The 25869-nt window shown below is 52.4% G+C and overlaps 1 long non-coding RNA gene across 2 annotated transcripts; it reads right to left on the reverse strand.

Moving 5' to 3' along the window:
* Positions 1–10036: 10036 nt before the first annotated feature.
* Positions 10037–25456, reverse strand: LOC116535196. Of its 2 annotated transcripts, XR_004262084.1 has the most exons (4): positions 25159–25456; positions 23426–23552; positions 13923–14255; positions 10037–10628 (listed from the first exon to the last, which is right to left on the reverse strand). It is a non-coding gene; the product is annotated as an uncharacterized LOC116535196 (long non-coding RNA). The 2 variants fall into 2 exon arrangements; XR_004262083.1 differs by lacking the exon at positions 25159–25456 and having other exon boundaries at positions 23426–23911.
* Between the last annotated feature and the right edge of the window lie 413 nt (positions 25457–25869).

Raw genomic sequence — 25869 nt, forward strand, 5'->3', positions numbered from 1 at the left:
CGGTGGCTCACGCCTGTAATCCCAGCACTTTGGAAGGCCAAGGTGGGTGGATCACGAGGTCAGGAGTTCAAGACCAGCCTGGCCAAGATGGTGCAACCCTGTCTCTACTAAAAATACAAAAATCAGCCGGGCATGGTGGCGGGTGCCCATAATCCCAGCTACTCGGGAGGCTGAGGCAACAAATTGCTTGAACATGGGAGGCTGAAGTTGCAGTGAGCTGAGATCATGCCACTGCGCTCCAGCCTGGGTGACAGAACAAGACTCTGCCTTAAAAAAAAAAAAAAAAGCCCAGGTGCAGTGGCTCACATCTGTAATCTCAGCACTTTTGGAGGCCGAGATGGGTGGATCATGAGGGGTCAGGAGTTCAAGAACAACCTGGCCAATATGGTGAAACCCCATCTCTTCAAAAAATACAAAAAAAATTAGCCGGACATGGTGGCATGTAGACCCAGCTACTCAGGAGGCTGAGGCAGAAGAATCGTTTGAACCCAGTATTCAAAGATTGCAGTGAGCCAAGATCATGCCACTGCACTCTGGCCTGGGCGACAGAGCAAGACCTCAAAAAAAAAAGAGAGAGAACTGAAGCACAGCGAAGCGAAAGATCATTGGCAGAGGCAGGGATCACTCAGGATTTTATTCTGAGTGTGTTTTGATCTGGGAGGGCATTCAAAGGGTTTCAAGCAGTGGAGTGAAGTGATCTGATTTCTGTGCTGGGAGAGCCCCTCTGGCTTTAGGTTCCTGGTGGAGATTGGACTCTGTTGGTGAAGGGCCAAGCATGGATGCTGAGCTCCAGTGAGGCATCCAGCTGAGAGGTGATGGGTTGGCTCCAGGTGGTGGAAGTGAAGAGTAGTGGACCACAGTGGAGACTGTAGTCCACCACCTCGATTCCCCTTCAGGACAGAGGCTACAGGATTCACCTTCAGCCAAGAAGAACCACCTCGCCTAATACTGCCTCCTTCACAGGGTCAGCCCCCCGTCTCATGGCCCTGATGTGGGCAACTCAGAAGGGCTGTCTCAGCCTCTGAGCTCTGCTGAGGCCTCTGGTGTGTCTCCATTCCAGCCCCAACATCCCCTGCACCCCTCCCCGCCCACCCTACCCACTTCACAGGTGCTATGCGGGAGAGTGCTCCCTGGTAAATCGCCTGGGTTCCCAGCTCTCTTTCTGAGTCTCTTTCCCAGGGAACCCAACCAAAGACACTAACGGATCAGAAGAGCAGTACAAATAGAATGTGCCACTCAGTGGCAAGTCCTTGCTCCACAGATGATGATTCAGGGAAGGTTCCAGAGCCTCCAGCAGGTCACAGAACCTCTGGCAGAACTGAGGTGACCCCAGCTCTCCTCTTCACAGCTCTATTTCTCTTCCACCTGCAAACCAAGAGAGTCACAATGGAAGGGCCCAAGGTCTGCAAAACCCAGAAATGTGTCAGCAGGGCAGGAAATTGCCACTCTTACTGCTGCGAGTCTTCGTGGCTTTGGTTGCAATTGCGTGGGAGTGTCCTTTTTAGTTTGACAGTGCGCTCTTATAATTGGAGGATTAGGTCATTGGCATTCAAATCAGTCCCTCCCGAGAGACACTGCCAGTCTAGTTTCTGGTAAGCTTCAATTTCCCTGTCGCCGCAGAGCTCCAGCTTTACATACTTCCGAAACCTTGGCCAGGAACAGTGACCTGAAACAGTGAAACTGTTCTCCTATTCTAAATTTGAACCGTTCAGCCCTCTGGGTCTGCAGCTTTCTGCTTCTCACTTGCTGGCTTCTTGGGTCAGAGTGGGGCTGCTTTCATTCACTCATTCGCTCACTCAGTCATGTTATTTATTCATCAGACATCTCTGATGTTGCTGACCAGGGGCTCAATGTCTAGACAGAGAGATGAAGATGACCCTGCCCTCAAATGGCTCATGCCCAGCTTGGGGAGACAGATGATCTTCCTAATGTTTCACTATGAATGACTTATCTTCTTTGGGACCAGTTCAGAATGCTTTGAATGCCCCAAAGCAGAGTTTGCTATTCCCTAGGCAGTGTGCAGCCAAGTTAGGTTCTTGAATAGGAGAGTGGCCTGATTAAAGGTGTACTTTAGGTTTGTTTATCTGGTTGCATATCCATTCATTCATCCATCCACCCACTCATCCATCCATCCATCCATCCATCCATCCCGTTTATCCATCCATCTTATCCACTCATCCATCCATTTATCTCATCCATTCAACTATCCATCCCATCCATCCCATTCATCCATCCATCCCATCCATCTCATTCATCCATCCATCCATTCATCCCACTGATTCATCCATCTATCCATCCATCCATCCATTCCTCCCATCCATCCATTCACCACATCCAACCATCCACCCATCTATCTTTTGGTCCAACCATCCATTCATCTCATTCATCCATCCATCTATCCATTCATCTGTCCATCTCATCCATCCATCCATTCATCACATCCATCCATCCCCGTCCATCTCATCCATCCATCCATTCATCACATCCATCCATCCCCACCCATCCATCCATCCATTCATCCATCCATCCATTCATCCTATCCATCCTATTCATCCATCCATCTTCATCTCTCAACTGTCCATCTATCCATCCATCCCATCCACTCACCCATCATCCATCTAGCCATCTTACCATCCATCCATTCATCCATCCACTTCATCCATCCATTCATCCCAACCAACCATTTATTGCATCCATCCATGGTGAGGTTTCTTTTTTTCTTTTTCCTTTTTTTTTTTCTTTTTTTTTTTTTTTTCATAGAGATGGGGTTTCACCATGTTGGCCAGGATAGTCTCGATCTCTTGACCTCGTGATCCACTCGCCTCAGCCTCCCAAAGTGCTGGGATTACAGGCGTGAGCCACCGCGCCTGGCCCCCTGGTGAGGTTTCACTGTATCTATCCATCCTATTCATCTCAGCCATTCATTCATCCATCTCATCCATCCATCCTTATCCATCCATTCATCATCCATCCTTCCATCCCATCCATCCATCCAATATTAATTGAGTATCTGCTATGTGCCAAGCACTGTGCTGTGTGTACCTGGTTTCCATCTAAAGCACTGAACAAGAAATATATTAAATTCCTGCCTTCATGAAGCCAACATTCTGGGGAATAGGAGTGGATAGACAGTAAACAAGTCAACAAGTAAGTGAACTCCAGACAGTGCTGAGTTATGAAGGGAATAAACAGGGCGATGGGGTTGAGAGTGACCTGGGTGGAGGGTGAGGTCCTTTAATTAGATGGTCAGGGAAGTGATCTCTGGGGAGGTGATGGTTGAGCAGGGCTTTAAAAGAAGAGAAAGAGGCAGTTATAGTAAGAGCAGAGGGAAGAGAGTTACAGACAGACGACACAGCAAGTGCACAGGCCCTTAGGCAGGAAAGAACTTGGCTTGCTGGAGAATGTGAAAGGAAGCCAGTGTGGCTGAAGAGGAAGGGAGGAGGGAAGGCTGGAGAGGAAGATGGGGCCCTGTAGGCCAATGTGAGGACTTCGGAGTTTTTGGAAACACAGCCAGAGGCCACTGGAAGGTTTTCAGCAGGCAAGTGACATGTTTTGATTTACGTTTCTGAAAGTTACCCCTGGCTGCATGTGAAGCAAATGTAGCCGCAAAAACCAGCAAGGAGGTCAAGGGCGAGGACGGTAGCAGCCTGGACCACGGTGGTGGCCATGGAATTACAGAGAAATGGACAACTCCGGACAAATTTTGGAGCTGGTGGGAGGCAAAGGAGGCCTTGAGAGTGATAACCTCACTTTGATGCTTGGACTACAAGGTGATGTCACTGAGGACCAAAGACTGGAGTGTGGAGATGAGGAGGGAGGAATGCAATAAGTCTTTGGGGAAACCAAGCTGTGTTTTTAGGATATTTCGAGTAGGTAATTAGACTTTCAAGTCCAGAGCCCTGGAGGGAGATCAAGGATGCTGTTGGGAGTCTGAGACGTATCAGAACACACGTTTGTTTAATGCCACGGAGTGGAACTGCCAGGAAGGAGGAGGAGGGGCGGGGCCCATGGAGCATCTAGTGTCAGGAACAGAGGCTGTTTCGAGGAGGATGTTTCGGGAAGGAGAGGGTGGTCAGCAGTGTCGGACGCTGCTGAGAAGTGGCTATGAGTATGGGATCCCATGGCGGGACTTGGCAGCAAGGATGGCAATGCCAAGAGCCATTCGGTGGCACAGAGGCTGGAGGCCTGCTCAGGGGCACCAAGGAGAGGGTGGCGGTGTGGAAGTGGGTTGGGGAGTATGCACTGCTTCCACCGGAAGTTCAGCCATAGGCGGGGTGGAGCACTGGGCGCTTGTTGGAAGATCATGAGGGTCAAGGGAGCACATTGTAGGTTTTTTTTTTTTTGGCTTGTTTGTTTTTGAGACGGAGTCTCACTCTGTCGCCGAGGCTAGAGTGCAATGGCACGATCTTGGCTCACTGCAACCTCTGCCTCCTGGGTTCAAGTGATTCTCCTGCCTCAGCCTCCTGAGTAGCTGGGACTACAGGCACCTGCCGCCACGCCTGGCTAATTTTTGTATTTTTAGTAGAGACGGGGTTTCATTGTGTTGGCTAGGCTGGTCTTGAACTTCTGACCTCAGGTGATCTTCCCACCGTGGCCTCCCTAAGTGCAGGGATTACAGGTGTGAGCCACAGCGCCCAGCCTCATTGTATGTTTTTTAACACTGGAGATCCTGGGAGGAGGAGAAACTGAGGCTGCACGAGAGAGGCAACTGGGTTCCAGTATCGCCAACCGTGTGCTCACTATGAGACCTTGGGCACATTACAGGGACATTCTGGGCCTCGGGTTTTGCATCCCTAAAATGGGCCATGTGGGCCCCAGGTGACTTGTATGTTGAGGTGGGCTCGTCCTGGGTGGGAGAGGTCCCCAGGACAGGGCAGGCTCCAGCACAGAGGCAGCTTCCATTTGTGATTGTCCCAGGCTGTCCCCAGGAGGCCATCAGGCCCCACCAGACTCACTTTGCTGCACTGACAATCCTCCCTTGCTCCAAAGTTCACGATCAGGCCTGGCTGGTCCCTTGAGGCTCAGTCCTGAATGCTGTACTTTACTGAGGGGCTGGGGGGCACTAAAGCTTTAGAATCTGAGGTCCAGGCAAAGGAACTCTGGAATGACAAGGACTTGGATTTCACCCAGGCTTTGCCACTTCCTGGCTTGGGAACCTTGAACAAGGCCTTTACCTTTTTTTTTTTTTTTTTGAGATGGAGTTTCCTTCTATCGCCCAGGCTGGAGTGCAGTGGTGGTCTCAGCTCACTGCAACCTCCACCTCCTGGGTTCAAGCTATTCTCCTGCATCAGCCTCGCAAGTAGCCAGGACTACAGGCTAATTTTTGTATTTTTAGTAGAGACAGGGTTTTACTATATTGGCCAGACTGGTCTCAAACGCCTGACCTCGTGATCCGCCTGTCTTGGCCTCCCAAAGTGCTGGGATGACAGGTGTGAGCCACTGTGCCCGGCCAGGACTTTACCTCTTTAGGTCTTAGTTTCCTCAACTGCAAAATGGGAATCACCATGCATCATCATCATCATCTGTTATTAAGAAGATTAAGTTAGATAATAGCTGCACATATTAAGTGCTCAATAAATGCTAGCAGCCGGGCACGGTGACTCAAGCCTGTAATCCCAGCACTTTGGTAGGCCGAGGCGGGTGGATCACAAGGTCAAGAGATCGAGACCATCCTGGTCAACATGGTGAAACCCCGTCTCTACGGAAAATACAAATCAGCTGGGCATGGTGGCGCGTGCCTGTAATCCCAGCTACTCAGGAGGCTGAGGCAGGAGAATTGCCTGAACCCAGGAGGCGGAGGTTGCAGTGAGCCGAGATCGCGCCACTGCACTCCAGCCTGGGTAACAAGAGCGAAACTCTGTCTCAAAATAAATAAATAAATAAAATAAATGCTAGCTGGCTTGCCCTATCTATCTTGCTTATAGAAGCTGAGTTCTGCTTAGGAAGCTCTCTCTTCTTGTGTCCTGTTATCTGGGTGGAGCCTGGGCCCCTGGGGTTCTGATGGGGTAGGCTTGGCCTCTGCCACACCCACAGGAGTCTAATCCTGTGAGGCCCACAGCTTCCCCACTGCCTGCATTTATCTGTCCTGCCTTTCTGCCCTCTGTTCTAAACTCAGTATCAGGAATTGGCCAGGATTCTACCCAGCACAAAGGGAGGAGCACGGCGGCCTGGGGCCTGGGCCAATAGCAGGGGCACTGCAGGCCAGGGAGGGCAGGGGACTTGCCCAAGGCCACACAGCAAAGGGAGGAGGGCAGATCTGGGGGTTGTTTGTCACTCTGGCTTCTTCGGGACATCTAGCCCAGGCGTCAGTGGCTGTGCTTGGTAGCTGCTGGGCAGGACACCAAGGACGGACCCTGGGGCGGCTCCCAGCCATTGGAGGTTAGCTCCTGCCAGGCCTGGTGACTCAGCAGGGCCTGGTCATGTTCCCCACAGTCCCACGGTGTAGGTCCTTCATGCCTGCCAACACCCAGTGTCACCTAGGTTGCAGGGCAGGGCTTAGCAGATGGGGACCTGTGCTGCCTCCAGCTGGCATTGTTCAGTCCTCTCCAGCCCTGCAGATCCCACAGCCCAGTGGGATCTGAATCCTGGCATGGTCTCTACGCAGCTGTGTGACCTTAGGTAAATCATTCAATCTCTGCTCATCAGTTTCCTCATCTGTGAAATGGGGATGTTAATAATGCCTACACTCTTTGATAGGATTTAAAATGCAACTGGCTGGATGTGTTGGCTTATGCCTGTAATCCCAGCACTTTAGGAGGCTGAGGCCGGAGGATCGCTTGAGTGCAGGAGTTTGAGACCAGCCCTGGCAACATAGCGAGTCTCCATCTCCACAAAAAATAAAAAAATTAGTCAGGTGTGGTGGCGCATGCCTGGAGTCCCAGCTACTCATGAGGCTGAGGTAGGAGGATCCCTTGAGCCTATTAGGTGGAGGCTTCAGTGAGCTGAGATTGCACCACTGCACTCCAGCCTGGGTGACAGAGCAAGACCCTGTCTGGGGAAAAGAAAAAAAGCAAAACACTAAATCCTCCGGAGGCTCCCCCTGCACTTGGAAGAAAGCCCTCTTCCCTACCCGCAAGGCCTTGCGGAGTCCGCCTCGTCTCCACGGGGCCGCGCCGCCCAACTCTCCCTTTGTTTTCTCTATTCCAGCCGCTCTGGCCTCCTCACTGTGTCTCTGTCTCCCTGAGCTCATTCCTACTCCGGACATTCAGCTTTGCTGGTCCCTCTGTGTCCAAGTCCCTGGAGGTGCCCTGTGCTGTGTGGGTGAAGAAGGGCAAAATAAGAGCAGCTTTTACCAGCCAGTTTCTCATTCACTCATTAATGCATTTCTTCATTTAAAATTATTTCCCTGAGCATCTACTGTGTGGCAGACCCCAAGGTAGGTGCTGGGGATGAAATTGTGGAGTATCCTGGTTATATCAACTCTCCGGGTAGGAGGGTCCTGACCCTTGGCTTCCGAACCTTCAATAGCTCCCTGTTGCCCCAGGCCAAAGTCCACACTTCCGATCTCAGAATGCTAGCTCTTCTTACGCGGGTCCCACTGGCTGTGTTAGTAGCTCTCAGGGTTCCGGAGGCCATTGCCACTGCTACCGAATTGTTTTATATTCTCAGGGTTTCTGCTCCTGCTCCCCACACCCTGACACCTGGCTGCACTCACACAAACATGCAGTTGCCCGGATTCCCCCTGGCTCTTCCTGGCCCTGCCCACATCCACCTTCCCCGCCGAGCTTGGGTGGGTGTTGATGCTCTCTCAGTCCAACATCATTTATTTATTTATTTGAGACAGGGACTTGCTCTGTCACCAAGGCTGGAGTGCAGTGGTACAATCTCGGCTCACTGTAGCCTCAACGTCACAGGCTCAAGCGATCCTCCTACCTCAGCCTCCCGAGTAGCTGGCACTCCAGGCACGCACCACCATGCCTGGCCTGCATCATTGTTTCAGGCCCTCAGCCTACGGGCCATTCGTTGTGGAAATGGTCTCTCATCAGGACGTCATCAACTCCGTAGCCTAGTAGGGACGATCTTGTCCCTGTTTCACAGATGAGGAAATCAAGGCACAGGGAGGTTAAGTAACTTGCCCAAGGACACATAGCTAGTACAGGGGACTTGAGCCCAGCAGGCTGACCCCAGGTCTGCATTCTTCACATTTCTGCTCTGCTATCTTCACTATTCAGCTGGGCCTTTCCAGAAATGCTTCCTATTATCAGCCTGGGAACGTGCCTCATGCTTCCCACCTGCCCATGGAGGGAGGCCCAGCTCCTGCTGCTTTGCAGCCACCCCTCCCCTGCTGGCTCTGCAGAGCTGCTTCAGCTGGGAGGCCTGCGCTTTCTTTGGCCTGCTCTTCCCAGGCTGCGCTCCAAAGCCTTGGAACATTCTATAATCTCTGTGCTGGGGCCTCTGTGCTGGGTGCTTTGCAGTCTGCCCTGTGTGGGGCTCTCATTATCCCCATCTGATGGATGGGGAAACTGAGGCTTGGACAAAGGAGATCGCACCCACCCCACACTGGAAAGCAGGAGATCTGTGGAACCCAGGTCTGTCTGACCGAAACCCCAGCCATGCTCACCTGCGCATCTCCATGCTTACTGTCATGATAGCCGACCATGAAAGCTGACTACTATGGCCGACCACCACTACAGACCACCACAGATGACCACTCCAGCCAGCCACCATAGCTGACCACTGGAGTGACTACCTGCTGTTAAACACCTGCTAGGTCAGGCCTGCTTCCCACCACTCTACCCAGACAGTCTCACTCCATCGCTGGAAGGTTGCTTCTATGTTTCACCCCATTTAATTAATTAATTTGTTTATTCATTCATTCACTTATTCATTCATTTATTTAGACTGAGTGTCGTTCTGTTGCCCAGGCTTGAGTGCAGTGGCGGGATCTTGGCTCACTGCAGCCTCGATCTCCTGGGCTCAAGTGATTGTCCCACCTCAGCCTCCCGAGTAGCTGGGACTACAGGCGTGCACCACCATGCCCGGCTAATTTTTGTATCTTTTGCAGAGACGGGGTTTCACCATGTTGGCCAGCTGGTCTCAAACTCCTGGACTCAAGCGATCTACTCACTTTGGCCTCCCAAAGTGCTGGGATTACAGGCGTGAGCCACCATGCCCAGCTTTCACCCTGTGTTAGAGATGAGGGAACTTAGGCTGAGAGGGAGCATGACATGGCCAAGGTCACTGGGCTAGCAGGAGGCAGGGCTAGACTTAGAATCAGGGCTGGGGACTGCAAAAGCCTCAGACTGCTGCCTGCATGTCCCAGTGACCAAGCCGCCTGCATTTCCTCCCCACCCCAGGGAAACCTGAGTCTCCTGAGAAGTTCTGGCCTTTCTATTGTCTCCACCCAAAGATCCTTGGGAGTTGACAAGAGGTAGCTGCCTTGGGCTTCCGGCTTGGGCTGCCCTGGGCCCTTCCCATGTGGCTGTCAATGGGCCTTTGTGTGTCCAGCCTGCCCGGCTCCTGTCCACACCACATGGCTTCCTGATGACTTGGGGCACTCTTCTGGCATCTGTGTGTAGCCTGGGGATTCATCACCCACTGGGCAGGACACTCTAAGGGCTCTAAGGCAAGGACTTGAGCAGCCCCTAGGCCTTTGCGCTGCCTGTTCCCTCTGCCAGGAAAGACCTTTCTTCAATTTCCACCATGATCAGCAGCATCTGTCCTTCAAGGCACAACTCAAATGGCACCACTTCAAAGAGGTGCCCATCTGGCTCACTAGAAGGTGCATTCCAAGAGGGCAGGGTTTGTGGGCTGGGTAGGGGAGACAGACAATAAAGAAGCTAACATTAGGCTGGGCGCAGTGGCATAATCCCAGCACTTGGGGAGGCTGAGGCGGGACGATCACTTGAACCCAGGAGTTTGAGACTAGCCTGGGCAAAATAATGAGACCCTGTCTCTACTAAAAATAAAAAAAAAATTTAGCTGGGTGTGGTGGTGCACACCCGTGGTCACAGCTACTTGGAGGTGGAAGGATCACTTGAACCCAGGAGATTGAGGCTATGGTGAGCCAAGATTGTGCCATTGCATTGCAGCCTGGGTAACAGTGCGGGACCTTGTCTCCAAAACAAAACAAAACAAAACAAAAACCCAAAATGTAATAAATTAACATTTCACCAAGATCCTTTCAGGTCATTGAGTGGAGCATGTCTAGGACGGTCTTTCTGGAGGTGGTGACATTTGAACAGAAACCTGGATGAAAAGCAGAAATCTTACTGACATCTGGGGGAAAGAAATCTTACTGATATCTATGGTTCCAACCATAGGATCAGCATGTGTGAAGGTCCTGAGGCAGGAGTATGAGGAGCCATGAGGGGCTGGTGTGTCTGCATAGGGTGAGTGAGGGCAAGAGTGGGAAGAGAAGAGGTCTGCTAGGGACGGGGTAGGGACAGATCAGTAGGGCCTGTGGAGAACTTCGGCTTTGACTCTGAGCGAGGAGAGTTCCAAGGCACAGCATCATCTGATGTAGGTTGAACTATATGGGGGCAAAACCGGAAGCCCAAAATTTGTTTGTCCAACCAGATGGAGCCGCCACTGTGTTCCAGGTACACTCCTGGCTCTGCAGATTCAGCAGCAAACAATTTAGACCGAAGTCTCTGGCCTCGCGAAGCTCACATTCTCGAGCTGGGAGCCTGATGATCAACCAGAGAAATGAGTGAAATAATTAGTGTATCAGCCATGATATGGAGAAAACGTAAGCTGGGAAACGTCAGGGTTCAGGTGTGCTTGGCACAGGCAATGTTCATGCGGCAGGTGCTGTTCGCCCAGCCTGTGATCCTCTGGAAGGAGCAGTGGTCTTGCCCTGGCTCGGTCTCAGACCCCATCTTGGTGCCTGGCTCCAAAATGGACTCCTATCTCATTCTCCATATGGGGAAACTGAGGCTCAGAGAGCTCTTGCGACTTGCCCAAGGACACACAGCTAATAAATGGCAAACCTGGAGGCACCAGCGGTCCCCTCGCCTGTGGGGTGGATGCACTTGGTTCTGGTGTTCTACTGTCCGGAGTGGCTGCCTCGTGGTCATCTGGGGGCCAGCTTTGTCTGGGCGCATGACTCCTGCTGGTGCACGACGCTCGGGACAGGTGACAAGCCACCCCTGTGAACCCCTGTGGAGCCCAGGCGCAGGCACACAGTAGGCGCTGGCACACAGTAGGCGCTGGCACACTGTAGGCGCTGGCACACGGTAGGCACTCACACTGTAGGCGCTGGCACACGGTAGGCGCTGGCACACAGTAGGCGCAGGCACACAGTAGGCGCTGGCACACTAGGCGCTGGCACACAGTAGGCGCGGGCACACAGTAGGCGCTGGCACACAGTAGGCGCTGGCACACTGTAGGCTCTCAGTAAACGAATGTGGTTCAGCAGGCCATGGCTCTGACTGCCGTGGGGGCGACTTTCCCCTCCAGGGGGCGCCTGGCGATGTCTGGAGACAGTTCAGCTGTCACATGGAGCGGGCGGGGAAGGAGGGAGGCAACAAACTTCCAGTGAGCCGTGAGCGGAGGCCAAGGGTCCTGCCCCGAGCAGGGCAGCTCGTCCTGAGGATGACCCGGTCCCTGCGAGTCCCAGGTGCGGCTGGGGCGCCCCCTGGTGGCTGCACGGGGCATCGCAGCAGTCGTGAGGAGCCTGGCTTTGGGAAAGGTCGTTCCTGCAGCACCCGCGTGGTGATGACACCAGCAACGTGATAACCGCACCGTGAGCGCGTGCCACTCAACACCAGGGTAAACCCAAACTCCACGTCCGCACTGCCGGGCAACTCAGGGTGAATGCATCTGCAACCTAGTCCTTATCCAGAAACCTGCCCTGCCCACAGCCTGCGTGGCCTTAAGGCCAGCCAGCTCCACCCTCCCCAGAGGCTGTCTGCCACCCCCATGTCCCATCCCCCAGCTAAGCCTGTCGGTTCCACCTTCAGGATACATCCAGACTCTGTCTTCCCCACTCCACAGCCCCACCAAGCCCAGCCGGCATCCTGGGTCCTAAGTCTGGCCTTCTCGTGGAGTGCTCTTGTAAGAGCCTAAGTCAGGCCACGCTCCTCCTCTGGTCAGAACCCTCCATGGCTCCCATCTCACTCACAGTGAGAGCCAAGGTCCCTAAATGGCCCTCAAGGCCTCACCCCATGGTTTAAAATTGAAACACAATCCAGCCAGCCCCACCCTCTCATTATTCTGTGCCTTTTTTTTTTTTTTTTTTTTTTTTTTTTTAAGACAGGGTCTCACTCTGTCACCCAGGCTTGAGTGCAGTGGTGCGATCTCTGCTCATTGAAACCTCCACCTCCCGGGCTCAAGCGATTCTCATGCCTCAACCTCTGGAGTGGCTGAGATTACAGGTGCATACCACCATACCCAGCTAGTTTTTGTATTTTTAGTAGAGATGGGGTTCCACCATGTTGGCCAGGCTGGTCTCAAATTCCTGACCTCAAGTGATTCGCTTGCCTCAGCCACCCAAAGTGCTGGGATTACAGGTGTGAGCCACTGTGCCCAGCCTTTTTGAGACAGGGTCTTGCTCTGTCACCCAGGCTGGAGTTCAGTGACACAATCATGGCTCACTGCAGTCCCGAACTCCTAGGCTCAAGCAATCCTACCATTTCAGTCTCCTAAGTAGGTGGGACTACAGGCATGAGCCACCATGCCTGGCTAATTTTTTTGTGTTTTTAGTGGAGACAGAGTCTTGCTATGTTGCTTAGGCTGGTCTCAAACTCCTGGGATCAGGTGATTCTCCTACCTTAGCCTTCCAAAGTGCTGGGATTACAGGTGTAAGCCACGGTGCACAGCCTGTACTCTATTTTTATGTACAGCAAGAATCCTCAAGTGCCATTTTACTTATTTGTCTTGCTTATTGCCCATCTCCTCCGTGTGAACAGCTGCTGGGGGCAGGGAGGGGCTGTCTTTCTGGTCACTGGCATCTCTCCAGAACTCAGCACTGTGTCTGGCACTCAGTAGGTGTTCAACTAATATTTGTTGGATGGATGGGTGGGTGGGTGGGTAGATGGATGGACGGAAGGACGGATGGACGGACGGACGGATGGACGGATGGATGGTTGGATGGACAGACGGATGGATGAATGGATGGATGGACAGACGGATGGACGGACGGATGGACGGACGGATGGACAGACGGATGGATGGATGGATGGATGATTAGGTGGATGGATAGGTAGATGGATGGATCTGTCAGTAGCAGCAGAGCAATTAAACAGCACAAATCCCAGCCTCACACTAGAACTTTGTGGGTTCTGGTTCCACCTCCACCACCTATAAGCTGTGCAACCTTGGATGGGCTAGATGACCTCTCTGGGCCTCAGCTTGCTAACAGAAATAAAAAGAGCACCCATCTTGTGTTCTGACAGCATTAAATACCTTAATCCATGTAAACCCTCTGCTAAGCCTGGGCTTAGGCACACAGCAGGTGCTTAGTAAACACATGCAGATGAACAGGCGCCAGGGCAGTGATTCTGACTGCTCTGTGGTAAGCAGTAGGTGCTGCATGGGGACAAGTGTCTTACTTTAGTCACTGTTCCCAGCCTTTCTCCTCCTCCGCTCTCCGCCCTCAAACCCCTGAAGGGTAGGGGACATGTCTCAGTCATCTTCAGTCCTTTGCACATAGTAGGTGCTCATTAAGTGCTGGCGTTGAGGGGAGGACACTGATGTTGGAGGAATGCCTTCTGTTTGCCCTGCAAACTGAAAGGCAGATTCTCCTACCCCGCCATAATTGCAGGTGAAACCGAGGCTCAGGGAGCCCTGAGAGCAGAGGGAGGGATGTCATTCTGCAGAGCGACCAGCAGGGGGCGAGCGGGACCGCTCTGTGGCTCTGCAGATACAGCAGCAAGCAGCTTAGATATATTCATTTACTGAGCGCCAGCAGCGGCAGGTGCGCTGCTCTGAGAGTGAACGCTGCCTTACATTTTGCACTGTAGGCACCTCGCTTCTCTCACGTTAGTACCAGCCCTGGTCGGAAGGGCCCTGTCTTACCAGGACACGCCTTTCTTCTGCCTTGCATCGAGCGTTTACGCTCTCCCAGGCGCTGTGCTAAGGGCTTCCCACGTGTATTAGCGCATGTGGTCTTCATGACAACAGATATGCGGCAGGTCCTGTTACTGCCCCCTTTCTGCAGAGGTGGTAACAGTCCAGGGGAGGTCACCAGCCAGAGGCAATGCTGTTTCACCATTGCATGCTGGGGGCAGGAAGGCAGATCTCACGCCTTCGGATCTCATGCCACGACTGTGTTAAATATGTGTGTGGTCTAGTCTGCAGAGGGGTGCATGTACCTGCATGAAAGAAGGGAAGCAGACATTTGTGACCAAGAAGGTGGACTGTGGCGAAGCATAAGAATTTGTCTAAGTTATTACATCGGGGGCCTCTCCATGTCAGAGAAGCGGGGTACTGGGGGAGCCCAGAAGGGGAGAACTTGGTCCAGCCTCCCGGCAGAGGGAGAAACCCACCTGATGTTTTGGGGAGGAATCATGGCTACCAGGTGGAAGCAGGAGGACATTTCAGGCTTGAGAAAAAAAGTGTCCAAAGGCCCTGGGGCTGTTCAGGGAACCCCAGTAGCTGAGTCTGACTAAAGTGGAGTGAAAGGGAGGAGGGAGGCAGGATGAGGCAGACATATGGTGGGGCTTGATTCACTGAGACTTGACAGAGGCAGAGGCAGAGCATGGGGTCAGAGCAGGGCATGCAGGACACTGTGAAGTCCTGGAAAATAGTCTTCTACCTCCTGCAGGAACTTCAAAGGGCTATCAGTGTTCCCCTCTTCCAGATGGGCAAGCTCAGAGAGGTGGGACAACTTGCCCAGATGGCCTGTACATGGTAGGTTGGGATTTAAACCTGCTCTGGGCACCTCTGCACTTTGCTGCTTTTTGAGAAAACACCATGAACTCAGAACAAGTCCATGAATTCTGACTGACTGAATGAATGTATACGTGGGTGGATAGGTGGGTGGATGGATGGATGGATGAATGAATGGATGGATGGATGAATGAATGAATGGATGGGTGGGTAGATGGATGGACGGATGAATGGATGGATGGATGGATGGATGGATGGATGGACGGACAGACGAATGGATGGATAGACAGATGGACGAATGGACAGATGGGTGAATGGATGGACAAACGGACAGACGGATGGATGAATGGGTGGGTGGGTGGGTGGATGGATGGATGGATAGATGTGTGGATGGATGGATAGATGTGTGGATGGATGGATGGATGGATGGATAGATGTGTGGATGGATGGATGGATGGATGGATGGATGGATGGATGGATGGATAGATGGGTGGGTGGATGGATGGATGGATGGATGGATGGATGGATAGATGGGTGGATGGATGGATGGATGGATGGATGGATGGATGGGTGGGTGGATGGATGGATCTGCCAATAGCAGCATAGTGGTTAAAGAGCACAAATCCCAGCCTCACATTAGAACTTTGTGGATCTGGTTCCACCTCCACCACCTACAAGCTGTGCAACCTTGGATGGGCTAGGTGATATCTCTGGGCCTCAGCTTCCTAACAGGAATAAAAGTAGCACACATCTTGTTCTGAAAGCCTTAAATGCAACTCATGTGCCTGGCACTGGGCTGAGTGTTTTCTCAGTATTGTTTTATTGAATTCTCAGAAATCACAATAGAAATGAGGTGTTATCATTTTCTTTTCTTTTACAGATAAAGCACAGAGCTCAGAGAAGGCAAGTGACTTGCCTAAAATCACAGAGCCCACAGAGTCACAGCCAGAATGGAAGCCCAGGCCCTCTGATCTGGAGTCTGCCCTCTTCACCGTGGCTCCTGAGTCTCCCAAACTCCGGGCAGCTTTGGATTTTGTGCCATCTGTGTTTTGTCTTCCTTAAAATATCTTTTAAGTGGACTTTCTGCCCACGTTTTTCTTTAACTAAACCTGTTTCTGCACAGAAAAAACTTTATATCATTAGCAAACATGGAAAACCTGTATCATTTATCATGAAAACAATTGTGAAAATAAGGCTGGGCACCAGGTGTGGTGGCTCACCCCTGTAATCCCAGCACTTTGGGAGGCCAAGGCAGGTGAATCACAAGGTCAGAAGTTTGAGACCAGCCTGGCCAACATAGTGAAACTCCGTCTCTACTAAAAATACAAAAGTTATCTGGGCACTCAGGAGACTGAGGCAGGAGAGTCACTTGAACCCGGAAGGCAGAGGTTGTGGTGAGCCGAGATCGCACCACCACACTCCAGCCTGGGCAACAAAGTGAGACTTTGTCTCAAAAAAAAAAAAAAAAAAGGAAAAGAGAAGAAAGGCTGGGCAAGGTGGCTTATTCCTGTAATCCCAGCACTTTAGGAGGTCGAGGCAGGCAGATCACCTGAGGTCAGGAGTTCAAGACTGCCTGGCCAACATGGTGAAACCCTGTCTCTACTAAAAATACAAAAATTAGCCAGGCATGGTGGCACACACCTGTAGTCCCAGCTACTCGGGAGGCTGCGGCAGGAGAATCACCAGGAGGCGGAGGTTGCGGGTTGAGCTGGGATAGCACCACTGCACTCAAGCCTGGGCGGCAGAGTGAGACTGTCTCAAAAACAAAATTATGAAAATAAGCACAAGAAATGCTAAAAATATCATGATATTCTTGCCAGATGCTCTTGCTGGTGCAGTCTGGAGTCGGGGGCCTGTGAGAATTTCGTTAGAAAGGAGAGAGTTAGCAAGGTGATGGGGAGATGTTAGCGGCAGGGATTATTTTTTTTTCTTGAAGTGCTCAGAGCAGCTGCAAGAGAATCCCTGTAGGAAGAACTTCTGCTCTGTGACTCCATGCCCGGTGGGACCTAGAATAACCCACAGACCTCAAGTGTGGCAGCAGCTGGGGGGCCTCTCAGCCCCAGGCCTGATCCTTCTTCTCAGCTGAACTGGGGCTGTCCCACGCCCTGCGTCAGGGTCCTTGTCTGTGCACCAGATGGGCGGGGGGCTCCTGGCGGCAGAGCCATGCCCTCTCACCCTCTGCTCCTCGCTGGCAGAGGCCCCTCAAGGCAGGGTACACAGCTGGTGCTCAGACAGGGCTCCAGAGCCTGGGCTGCAGAGATTCAGCGTTTGGTGGCTGGTTTTATTTTTTGTTTGTTTTGTTTTTAACAGAAACATGTTCCCTGCACCACGAACTCTTTCCTGGGCAGGGTTGGGAAACCATTTCCAGATGGAAAATAATTTTAGGGAAGAGGAACAGCTAAGATTACAGGCCATTCTGCTGCCAGCTCCGCTGGGACAAGCCAGCGGCGGCCCTGGAACTTTCCTGAAGTGGGATGGGTGGGTCTGGCTTGGGGAGAGAAGCCAGGAGGAACTGTTGAGACGATGTCCCTCGGGCTGTGTGTGTTCAGGCCTCGTGGGCAGCTCCCGATGGCCTTGGCGACTGCATCTGGGGGCTGCTTGCCGATGCCAAACACCCACCCATCCCCCTTCGATTCTCACCGTGACCCCCGAGGGCAGAAGCTTGGAAATATCCCTGGTGTAGTCTCAGGATCCAGCTGCCATTGTGCAGAAAATCCCAAGGACAGGACACGCTGAACCATGACACGGCACTGTCATCAGCCTAACCCAGACCCAGGGATCTCTGAAGGTTAGACGGCCCAGGAACTGCAGCAGATAAACTGTAAGGAAAAGAAAGGGCTGGAGGAGGAATGGAAACTAAGAGAGGCTTAAAAGACATCAAGTTTGGAAAAAGGGCAAGATAAAATACAGTGTCTGTAGCGGCTCCCAGGGTTGGTAAAATGAGAAAGAAACACGAGTGATATGCATGAAACTTAGGGTCGTGGTGACTTTTGGGAGGAGGGCAGGGCTTTGTGAGGACAGGGCTTCTGCAGGGGCTTCTAGGGGTAGCAGGCAAAATTACATTTCTTGACCTGGCGGGGGTCACAAGGATGTTTAGTTGCCTTATAACAAATCGCTAAGGGATGTGCTTATGCTGTGTGGTTTTTTTTTGTACCTGTAACTGTTCTATTTTTCAAAAAGCCTCAGGTTTAAAAAACAACAGTAACACAATATCCCCCATGCAGAAGAAGAAGGGGAGGCTTGGAGGACTGAAGTGGTTCTTCCATGAGAAGTGAGTGGGGAGCAGGATCTGAACCAGCTTATAAGCCACAGCCTGTTTATTCATTCAACAAATATTTGCCCAGCCCCAAGGCTGTGCCAGGGACTGGACTAACGGTGAGTGAGAGAGACATCTTCGCGGGGCCCAGAGGCTCAGTCGCTGGCCAGGTTAGAGAACCTTGACACCCTCCTGCTGGGACACCTGACAGGTACCTGGAAGGAGCTGCATCTTGGGGATAGATGGCCGAGCTCACAAGATTTAAATGAAATCTCCAGGGGCTAAAAGCAGACATGAGTTGGAAATTGTAGTGTGACCCAATGCCAGAGGTAGAGTTTGCCCACCATGGGTAGGATCAAAGGAACTTTTTAAAGGCTTATAATTTTGATGGCCAGGCGCAGTGGCTGATGTCTGTAATCCCAGCACTTTGGAAGGCTGAGGCAGGCAAAGCACTTGAGGTTAGGAGTTCAAGACCAGCCTGGCCAACATGGTGAAACCCTGCCTCTCCTAAAAATATAAAAATTAGCCAGGCATGGTGGTAGGTGCCTGTAATCCCAGCTACTTGAGAGGCTGAGGCAGGAGAATCGCTTGAACCTGGGAGGCGGAGGTTGCAGTGAGCTGAGATCACGCCACTGCCTCAGTGACAGAGTGAGACTCTGTCCCTGTCCCCCAAAAAAGAAAAGAAAAGAGAACCCAACTTCTACATCTGAACTTGAGCTCAGACATATAAATTATCCCCTTGTAATATGGAGCCACAGGGCTGGGCGCAGTGGCTCACACCTGTAATCCCAGCACTTTGGGAAGGTGAGGCATGCGGATCACAAGGTCAGGAGTTCGAGACCAGCCTGGCCAATATGGTGAAACCTTGTCTCTACTAAAAGTACAAAAAGTTAACTGGGCATGGTGGCAGGGCCTGTACTCCCAGCTACTCAGGAGGCTGAGGCAGGAGAATTGCTTGCACCCGGGAGGCAGAGATTGCAGCAAGCCGAGATCACACCATTTCACTCCAGCCTGGGTGACGGAGTGAGACTGTCTCAAAAAACAAACAAACAACAACAACAAAAAGAAACATGTAGCCACAGGCCTGACTTCACTTTCTTTTTTTTTTTTCAGACAGGGTCTCACTCCGTCTGAAAGAGAGCAGTGGAGTGGCACAATCCCAGCTCACCGCAGCTTTGATCTCTCAGGCTCAAGTGATCTTCCCACCTCCACTTTCCAAGTAGCTGGGACCACAGGTGCGTGCCACCACATCTGGCTAATTTTTAAATACGTTTTGTAGAGATGAGGTTTTGCTATGTTGCCCAGGCTGGTCTCGAACTCTTGGGCTGAAGTGATCCTCCCATCTCAGCCTCCCAAAGGGTTGGAATTATAGAAGTGAACCACTGCATCCAGCCCTCACTTGCTTTAAATTAAAGTCTTTAACCAAACAAGGCAAAGTGAACCCAGGTTGGTGGGCTGAGCCCATCCCTAGCTCCAGAGATGAGCACTTGGCCAATTAGAGCTCAGCATCTGGTGGCCACGGGAATTGGTAACAGATGGGACGTGACCCAAGCCAGGCACATGGGCCTCTTCCCAGGAACTCTTTAGGTGTACAGGGAAGAGGCTATATTTGTTTGCTGGAAAGCCATAGCCAAAGACCAGAGACTGTGGCTTAGGCAGCACAATTATTTTCTCAGTGCTGGAGCCTGGAAGTCCCAGCTCGCCATGCCAGCTGACAGGGTTGGTTTCCATCAAGGCCTCTCTCCTTGGTCTGCAGATGGCGGCCCTCTTGCTGCCTCTGCACGTGACCATCCCTCTGTGCGTGAGCGCTCCTGGGATCTGTTCTTCTTCTTCTTTTTTTTGGACGGAATCTCACTCTGTTGCCCGGGCTGGAGTGCAGTGGTGCATTCTTGGCTCACTGCAACCTCCACCTCCTGCAATTCTCCTGCCTTAGCCTCCTAAGTAGCTGGGACTACAGGTGCGTGCCACCAACCCGGCTAATTGTTGGGATTTCACTGTGTTAACCAGGATGGTCTTGATCTCCTGACCTCGTGATCCACCAGCCTTGGCCTCCCAAAGTTCTGGGATTACAGGTGTGAGCCACTGTGCCTGGCCGGGTCTCTTCTTCTTATAAGGACACAAGGCAGATTGGATTAGGGCCCACCCTAACACCCTCATTTTTACTCAACCACCTCTTTAAAGACCTCACCTCTAAATGCAGTCACATTTTGAGGTCTTGGGGGTTGGGACTTCAACATATGCATTTTGAGGGCACACAATTTAGTCTATCACAGAGGCCTTCTCTTTCCACTGCAGTTACTGTTCAGGATGAAAGCAGGCCCTGAAATATTTCCATGACAAGAGGATGCCCAGAGGTGGGCTGGCACAGGCTGCTCCCTGGATGACCCCTTGCAGGAAGGAGGCTGCCTTCCTAGGGCTGGGATATAACTCCACCACCTTCCTAGGGCCATGAGGAAGGGCGCCTCTCACCAGAGTGGCGAAAACAAGAACACGCACTTCTGGCATGGATGTGGGGAAATGGGCAGTCTCTTTCCCTTTTGGCAGCCCTAACAATAATAGAATGGTACACCCGTCTTTTGATACAGCAATTTCAGTTCTAAGAATCTATTCCCCCGAACCTGCTAGTGCATGCTTACAAACACACGCACCTGAGGGGTCGTTCAGCACTGTGTTTTTGTGCTAGAGAAGGATTGGAAACGGCTTTCAGGGCCATCAGCAGGGCCATTGTTTTTTTCATCTGGAGAATCCATTACTTGGGGTCAAATCACAGCTTCAAACTGGGCATGGTGGCTCACACCTGTAATCTCAGCATTTTGGGAGGCCAAGGCAGGGATCATGAGGTTAGGAGTTTGAGACCAGCCTGGCCAACATGTGAAACCCCATCTCTACTAAAAATAGAAAAAATTAGCCAGGTGTGGTGGTGGCCACCTGTAATCCAAGCTAGTCAGGAGGCTGAGGCAGGAGACTTGCTTGAATCTGGGCGGCGGAGGTTGCAGTGAACCAAGATCTCGCCATTGCACTCCAGCCCGGGCGGCAGAGCAAGACTCAGTCTCAAAAAAAAAAAAAAAAAATCCCAGCTTTGCTGCTTCCCAGCTTTGCAACCTTGGGAATGTGTCTGGGCCTTGCGGAGAAATGGGATGATGAGAGCACCCACCGGTAACATCCCCATAACCAGTTGACTAGTTACTTCATTCAGGACCCTTGGCATGCAGCAAGAGTTTCATGTGTGTGCTTTTACTTTTTAATTTTGATTACATTTTTTTTGAGATGGAGGCTGTGTGCAGTGGTGTGATCTTGGCTCACGGAGACCTCTGCCTCCCAGGTTCTGCCTCAGCCTCCTAAGTAGCTGGGACTACAGGTGTGCACCACCACGCCCAGCTAATATTTGTATTTTTGGTAGAGATGGGATTTCACCATGTTGGCCAGGATAGTCTCGATCTCTTGGCCTCATGATCCACCTGCCTTGGCCTCCTAAAGTGCTGGGATTCCAGGCGTGAGCCACTGTGCTCAGCATACAATTTTTCTTTAGATGCATATTCTGCATATGTACACAATGTGCCTTTTGTTGTTGCTGTTGTTGCTTTTTTTGAGATGGAGTTTTGCTCTCGTTGCCCAGGCTGGAGTGCAATGGCGCAGTCTTGGCTCACTGCAACCTCTGCCCCGCCTCCTGGGTTCAAGTGATTCTCCTGCCTTAGCCTCCCAAGTAGCTGGAATTACAGGCACCTGTCACCACCACGCCCAGCTAATTTTTGTATTTTTAGTAGAGACAGGGTTTCACCATGTTGACCAGGCTGGTCTCGAACTCCTGACCTTGGCCTTCCAAAGTGCTGGGATTATAGACATGAGCCACTGCACATAGCTGCCCACTGACGTCTTGACTTGCTCATCACCTGGGATCACCCAGAAGACAGGAAGACCCAGGCCACAGAGAGGATTCTGCAGATATCATAAGCCACACAGCCCTGAGCCACTGACCCATCTCCCTGGGTCTTGGCTTGGATCTCTTGCAGAATCGGACACTTAGAGGGTCCAAGGGCAGGGAGCTTAGCTGGGAGCTGATCCTGGGAAGCTCTGAGAGCAGAAGGGAGGGGGCGGCTGGTACTGCTGGGTGTGTAGATGAGCAGGCTATCACTTGGGTAACTGGGCTCCATCCTGCTGGGGCCTCTGGGTGGGGGTGCAGAGTCCACCTCAGGGTTGCTTCTCCACAGGCCTCAGGAAGCTGGAGGATTTAGCAACACCCCCATCCAGCCAGCACAGGCCAGAGAACCACTGCAGGAAAACAGAAACCTCTCCCCTGGATATTATCCCACCAGCCCAGAGCTGCTAGGTCTCCAGGCCTCCACCCTCATCTGGATGGAAGAAGCCATCTGCCTGGAGAGGCCCTGTCTGCCTGGAAGGAAACCAAACGTGGCTCTGGGGGGATTCCAGAGACTGTTCCCGTCTGTGTGAGGAGGACCCTGAGTGCACAACATAAGGAGGCCTTGCTGTGATTCAGGCCAGAGAAGGGGCTCGTGTGAGAGTGGGGCCTCCTGACATCCGGCCTGGGCACCTGCTGGCCTCACCTCGTCCCTGGCCCCGCCTGAGAGCAGGCCGAGGGAAGATGAGATTAGAATTTTAGGAAGATTGCTCCGGCTGCTGGATAGAGAAGGGACAGTTGGGGGGAAAGCGGGGAGGCAAGGGCAGAGTCAGGGAGGCCCGGGAGGTGGTTATTGCCATTGTCCATCCATGCAGTGAGGCCGAGAGGTAGCGGGAGCGAGGGAGGCGGGGTGCGCAACTCTGGGGTGAAGGGACCTCCATTTTGCTCGGTGATGTGCCCTGCCCTTCTCCATCTCATATAAGCTGGCGGATCACCTGAAGTCAAGAGACAAGCCTGGCCAACGTGGCAAAACCCTGCCTCTACTAAAAATACCAAAAATTAGCCCGGCATGGTGGTAAGCACCTGTACTCCCAGCTACTTGGGAGGCTGAGGCAGGAGAATCGCTTGAACCTGGGAGGCAGAGGCTGCAGTGAGCTGAGATCGTGAGATCTTTTGAGTGTTTAATATGTGTAGGACTCAGAGATAAATCTATTTTACAGGTGATGGAAGGGAGGCTCAGAGAGGAGGTGTGACCCGCCAGAGTCACACGGTCAGTGGCAGGGGCTGCATCTGAGCCACGCTGACAATAGGGTGACAAAGCGAGACTCCATCTAAAAATAAAAACAGAAGCAAAAAGCCCCCATAGCATCACTGCCACATGTCAGGACGATCCATTGTTTTATTTTATTTTATTTTCTCCTTGAGCCTCGATACCGGGCCCCATGACATATGTCCCTGGATGTATATGTGTCCTTGTGAAACAAACAGAATTATTTTATGATGAGTGTTCTGATTTGCAGAAAACTTCTCCTGTTTCTCACCTGCTTTACCTGACAGTCTGTTTCCCAGATCTCTGCCTGCAGCTGTACGTGGCCAAGCGTCTCTCCCTGTGCTCAAAAGCCACTTGTTTCAGTCCTCTTTCTTTCTCGGCAAGCTGTTGTTCATGTCCTTTAGGGTGGAACATTTTTCAGTCATGAGGAAACTTGGGCCCTGAGTTGGTCTCCTTTGAAGCCAGGGAGACACGTGGTGCTGGAGGGAGAGCACCCAGCTGTCAGTGACTCAACTGGGTCCTGCTGAGCCATGCAGGCAGGTCCCACATGGCAGGGCCACGCCTGGGCAGCCCCCCGCAGGCACTGCTGGCCCAGCCTTGGGAGGGGAGTTTGTGGGAGTTGTGAGGGGTGGTCAGAGAGAGGGCTTTGGGTCAGGACTGGCCCCTTTAAAGCTGCCGGACCTCAGGCCTTCTCTTTGGGCACCCCCCTCTTTGTGGCGTTGAGGAAGGACAGGGGCTAAGTCACAGCTCCTCACCCTTGAGCATGTCAGGTCTGCCCAGGTCTCCTCATCAGTAAGACAGGGAGGACCCCTGGGGTAGCTGAGTCACCTTTCCTGCCTCCCCTTCCCTCGGTGGCCATGTGCTACTCCGGCACCCACGTAGTCACCAAGGGTCTACTGAACACCTTCTGTGCACCAGGCACCGGGCAGATATCCCAGAGATGACGCCTGGTGTGTTTGCCCACGTCGTGGGCAGAGTCAAGCCCCTTTCTCCAGATGTCCTCATCCCTGGAGCCTGTGAATGTACTAGGTTACATGGCCAAGGCGAATAAAGGCTGCTGAACAGCTGACCTGGACCTTGGGGGGGACGACCCTGGATTACCCAGCTGATGACATTGTGACCCAATGTCATCACAAGGGGCCTTATCAGTGATGAGGGAAGCAGGGGTGTTGCAGGAGGAGGGATGCAGCCTGGGAAAGACGGCCTGGGGCCTTGCCATGGCTGACTTTGAAGATGGAGGATGGAGTCATGAGCCCAGGAACGCAGGCGGCCTCAAGAAGCTGGAGAAATGGATTTTCCCTGTGAGCCTCTAGAAGGAACATGGCCACCTTGATTTTAGCCTGCTGAGACCCACCATGGGCTTCAGCCCTCCAGAACAGCAAGGTCACACATTCGTGTTATTTCCAGCTTCCAAGTTCATGGTGATTTGTTACAGCAGCAACAGGAAGAAACACGTGTAACATACGTACCCCAGGGTTATAAGTGCTGCAGGGTGAAAGAAAGCCAGATGGAGGCTAGGGAGTGTGGGGATGTTTGCAATTTTAACAGAGTGCATAGGTAGGGAGGGCCTCACCGAGAAGGTGGCATTCAAATAGAGGCCTCAATGAGCCCTCTGCATAATGAGTGAAGTGAGCCAGGCAGAGGGAACAGCGTGTGCAAAGGCCCTGAGGTCAGAGCAGGGTTGCTGTGTTCAGGGCACAGCAGGCACCATTGTGCCTGGGCAGACAGAGCAAGGGGGAGGGAGGGAGGAGTGGTGGGCACAGAGGTTTCGAGGGTGTGGGTCAGATGAGGACCTGGCATATAGAAGCTGTTGGATAAATGCATTCCAAGGTCCTAAGAACCACGCAGGGCCAGAGCTCCCAGCCTCAATGGCAGAGCACGTTTCTCCAGAAGCAGGGCTTGAACCGGCCCGTTCCCAGCTCTGCCCAGGGCTGCTGAAGGGGTTTGCACATCCCTGAAGCAAGGAAAGGGTGTGCCCACCCCCTCCCTGCCACCAGCTCTTACCTCCTAGTCTAGCCCATTGCTTGGCATGTTCTCTCCATCCCAGTGCCTGATACCGCCTGGTCCAGGCAGGAGGCGAAGGCTGCAGTGCACCCAGAGATAGTGTGACCTTCCTCTCACCCCGGAACTGCCAGGCCTGGGAGAGAAGGCGGCACCGCCTCCCTCGGGATCAGGGCCCAGCCATTGCCCTGAGCTTGGGCAACAGGGCGGCAGCTGAAGTACAAAGATCACTGTTTCCTCTCTACTTCTGTGCTCTGTGACTTGGGGCTGGTGGCCTCTCTGGGCTTCCATCTCATCTGTGCCACGAGCAGTTAGATGAATCATGAGTTGCAAAGAAACAGCCTGCAGCCACATCCTGTCCACAGATGTGCTTTAATGTTTTAAATTAGTTGCCAATACTTACAAATCAGGAAACTTCTTGTAAATCTCTAGACTTCTGGCTTTCCTTGAGAAATCAGAAGACCTGGGTGCTGGTGGGTGGAGCTGAGTAGCAGCTGCCTCAGTCCCCGCCCAGCTCCCTTGGCCGTTTCTGACTCCCGCCTGGCTCTTGGAGTCTGAGTTTGCAACCCTGGCCTCTAAAGGCCCTTCCAGCTCGGATTTCACTAACTCATGCAATAGAAATCCTTTGAGTGTTTAATATGTGTAGGACTCAGTGATAAGTCTCTTTTACAGATGATGGGAGGGAGGCTCAGAGAGGGGGGGTGACCTGCTAGA

This window comes from Sapajus apella, unplaced genomic scaffold (genome assembly GCF_009761245.1).
Source record: "Sapajus apella isolate SASKATOON/1434 unplaced genomic scaffold, GSC_monkey_1.0 scaffold92, whole genome shotgun sequence".
NCBI classification, from domain to species: Eukaryota; Metazoa; Chordata; class Mammalia; order Primates; family Cebidae; genus Sapajus; species Sapajus apella.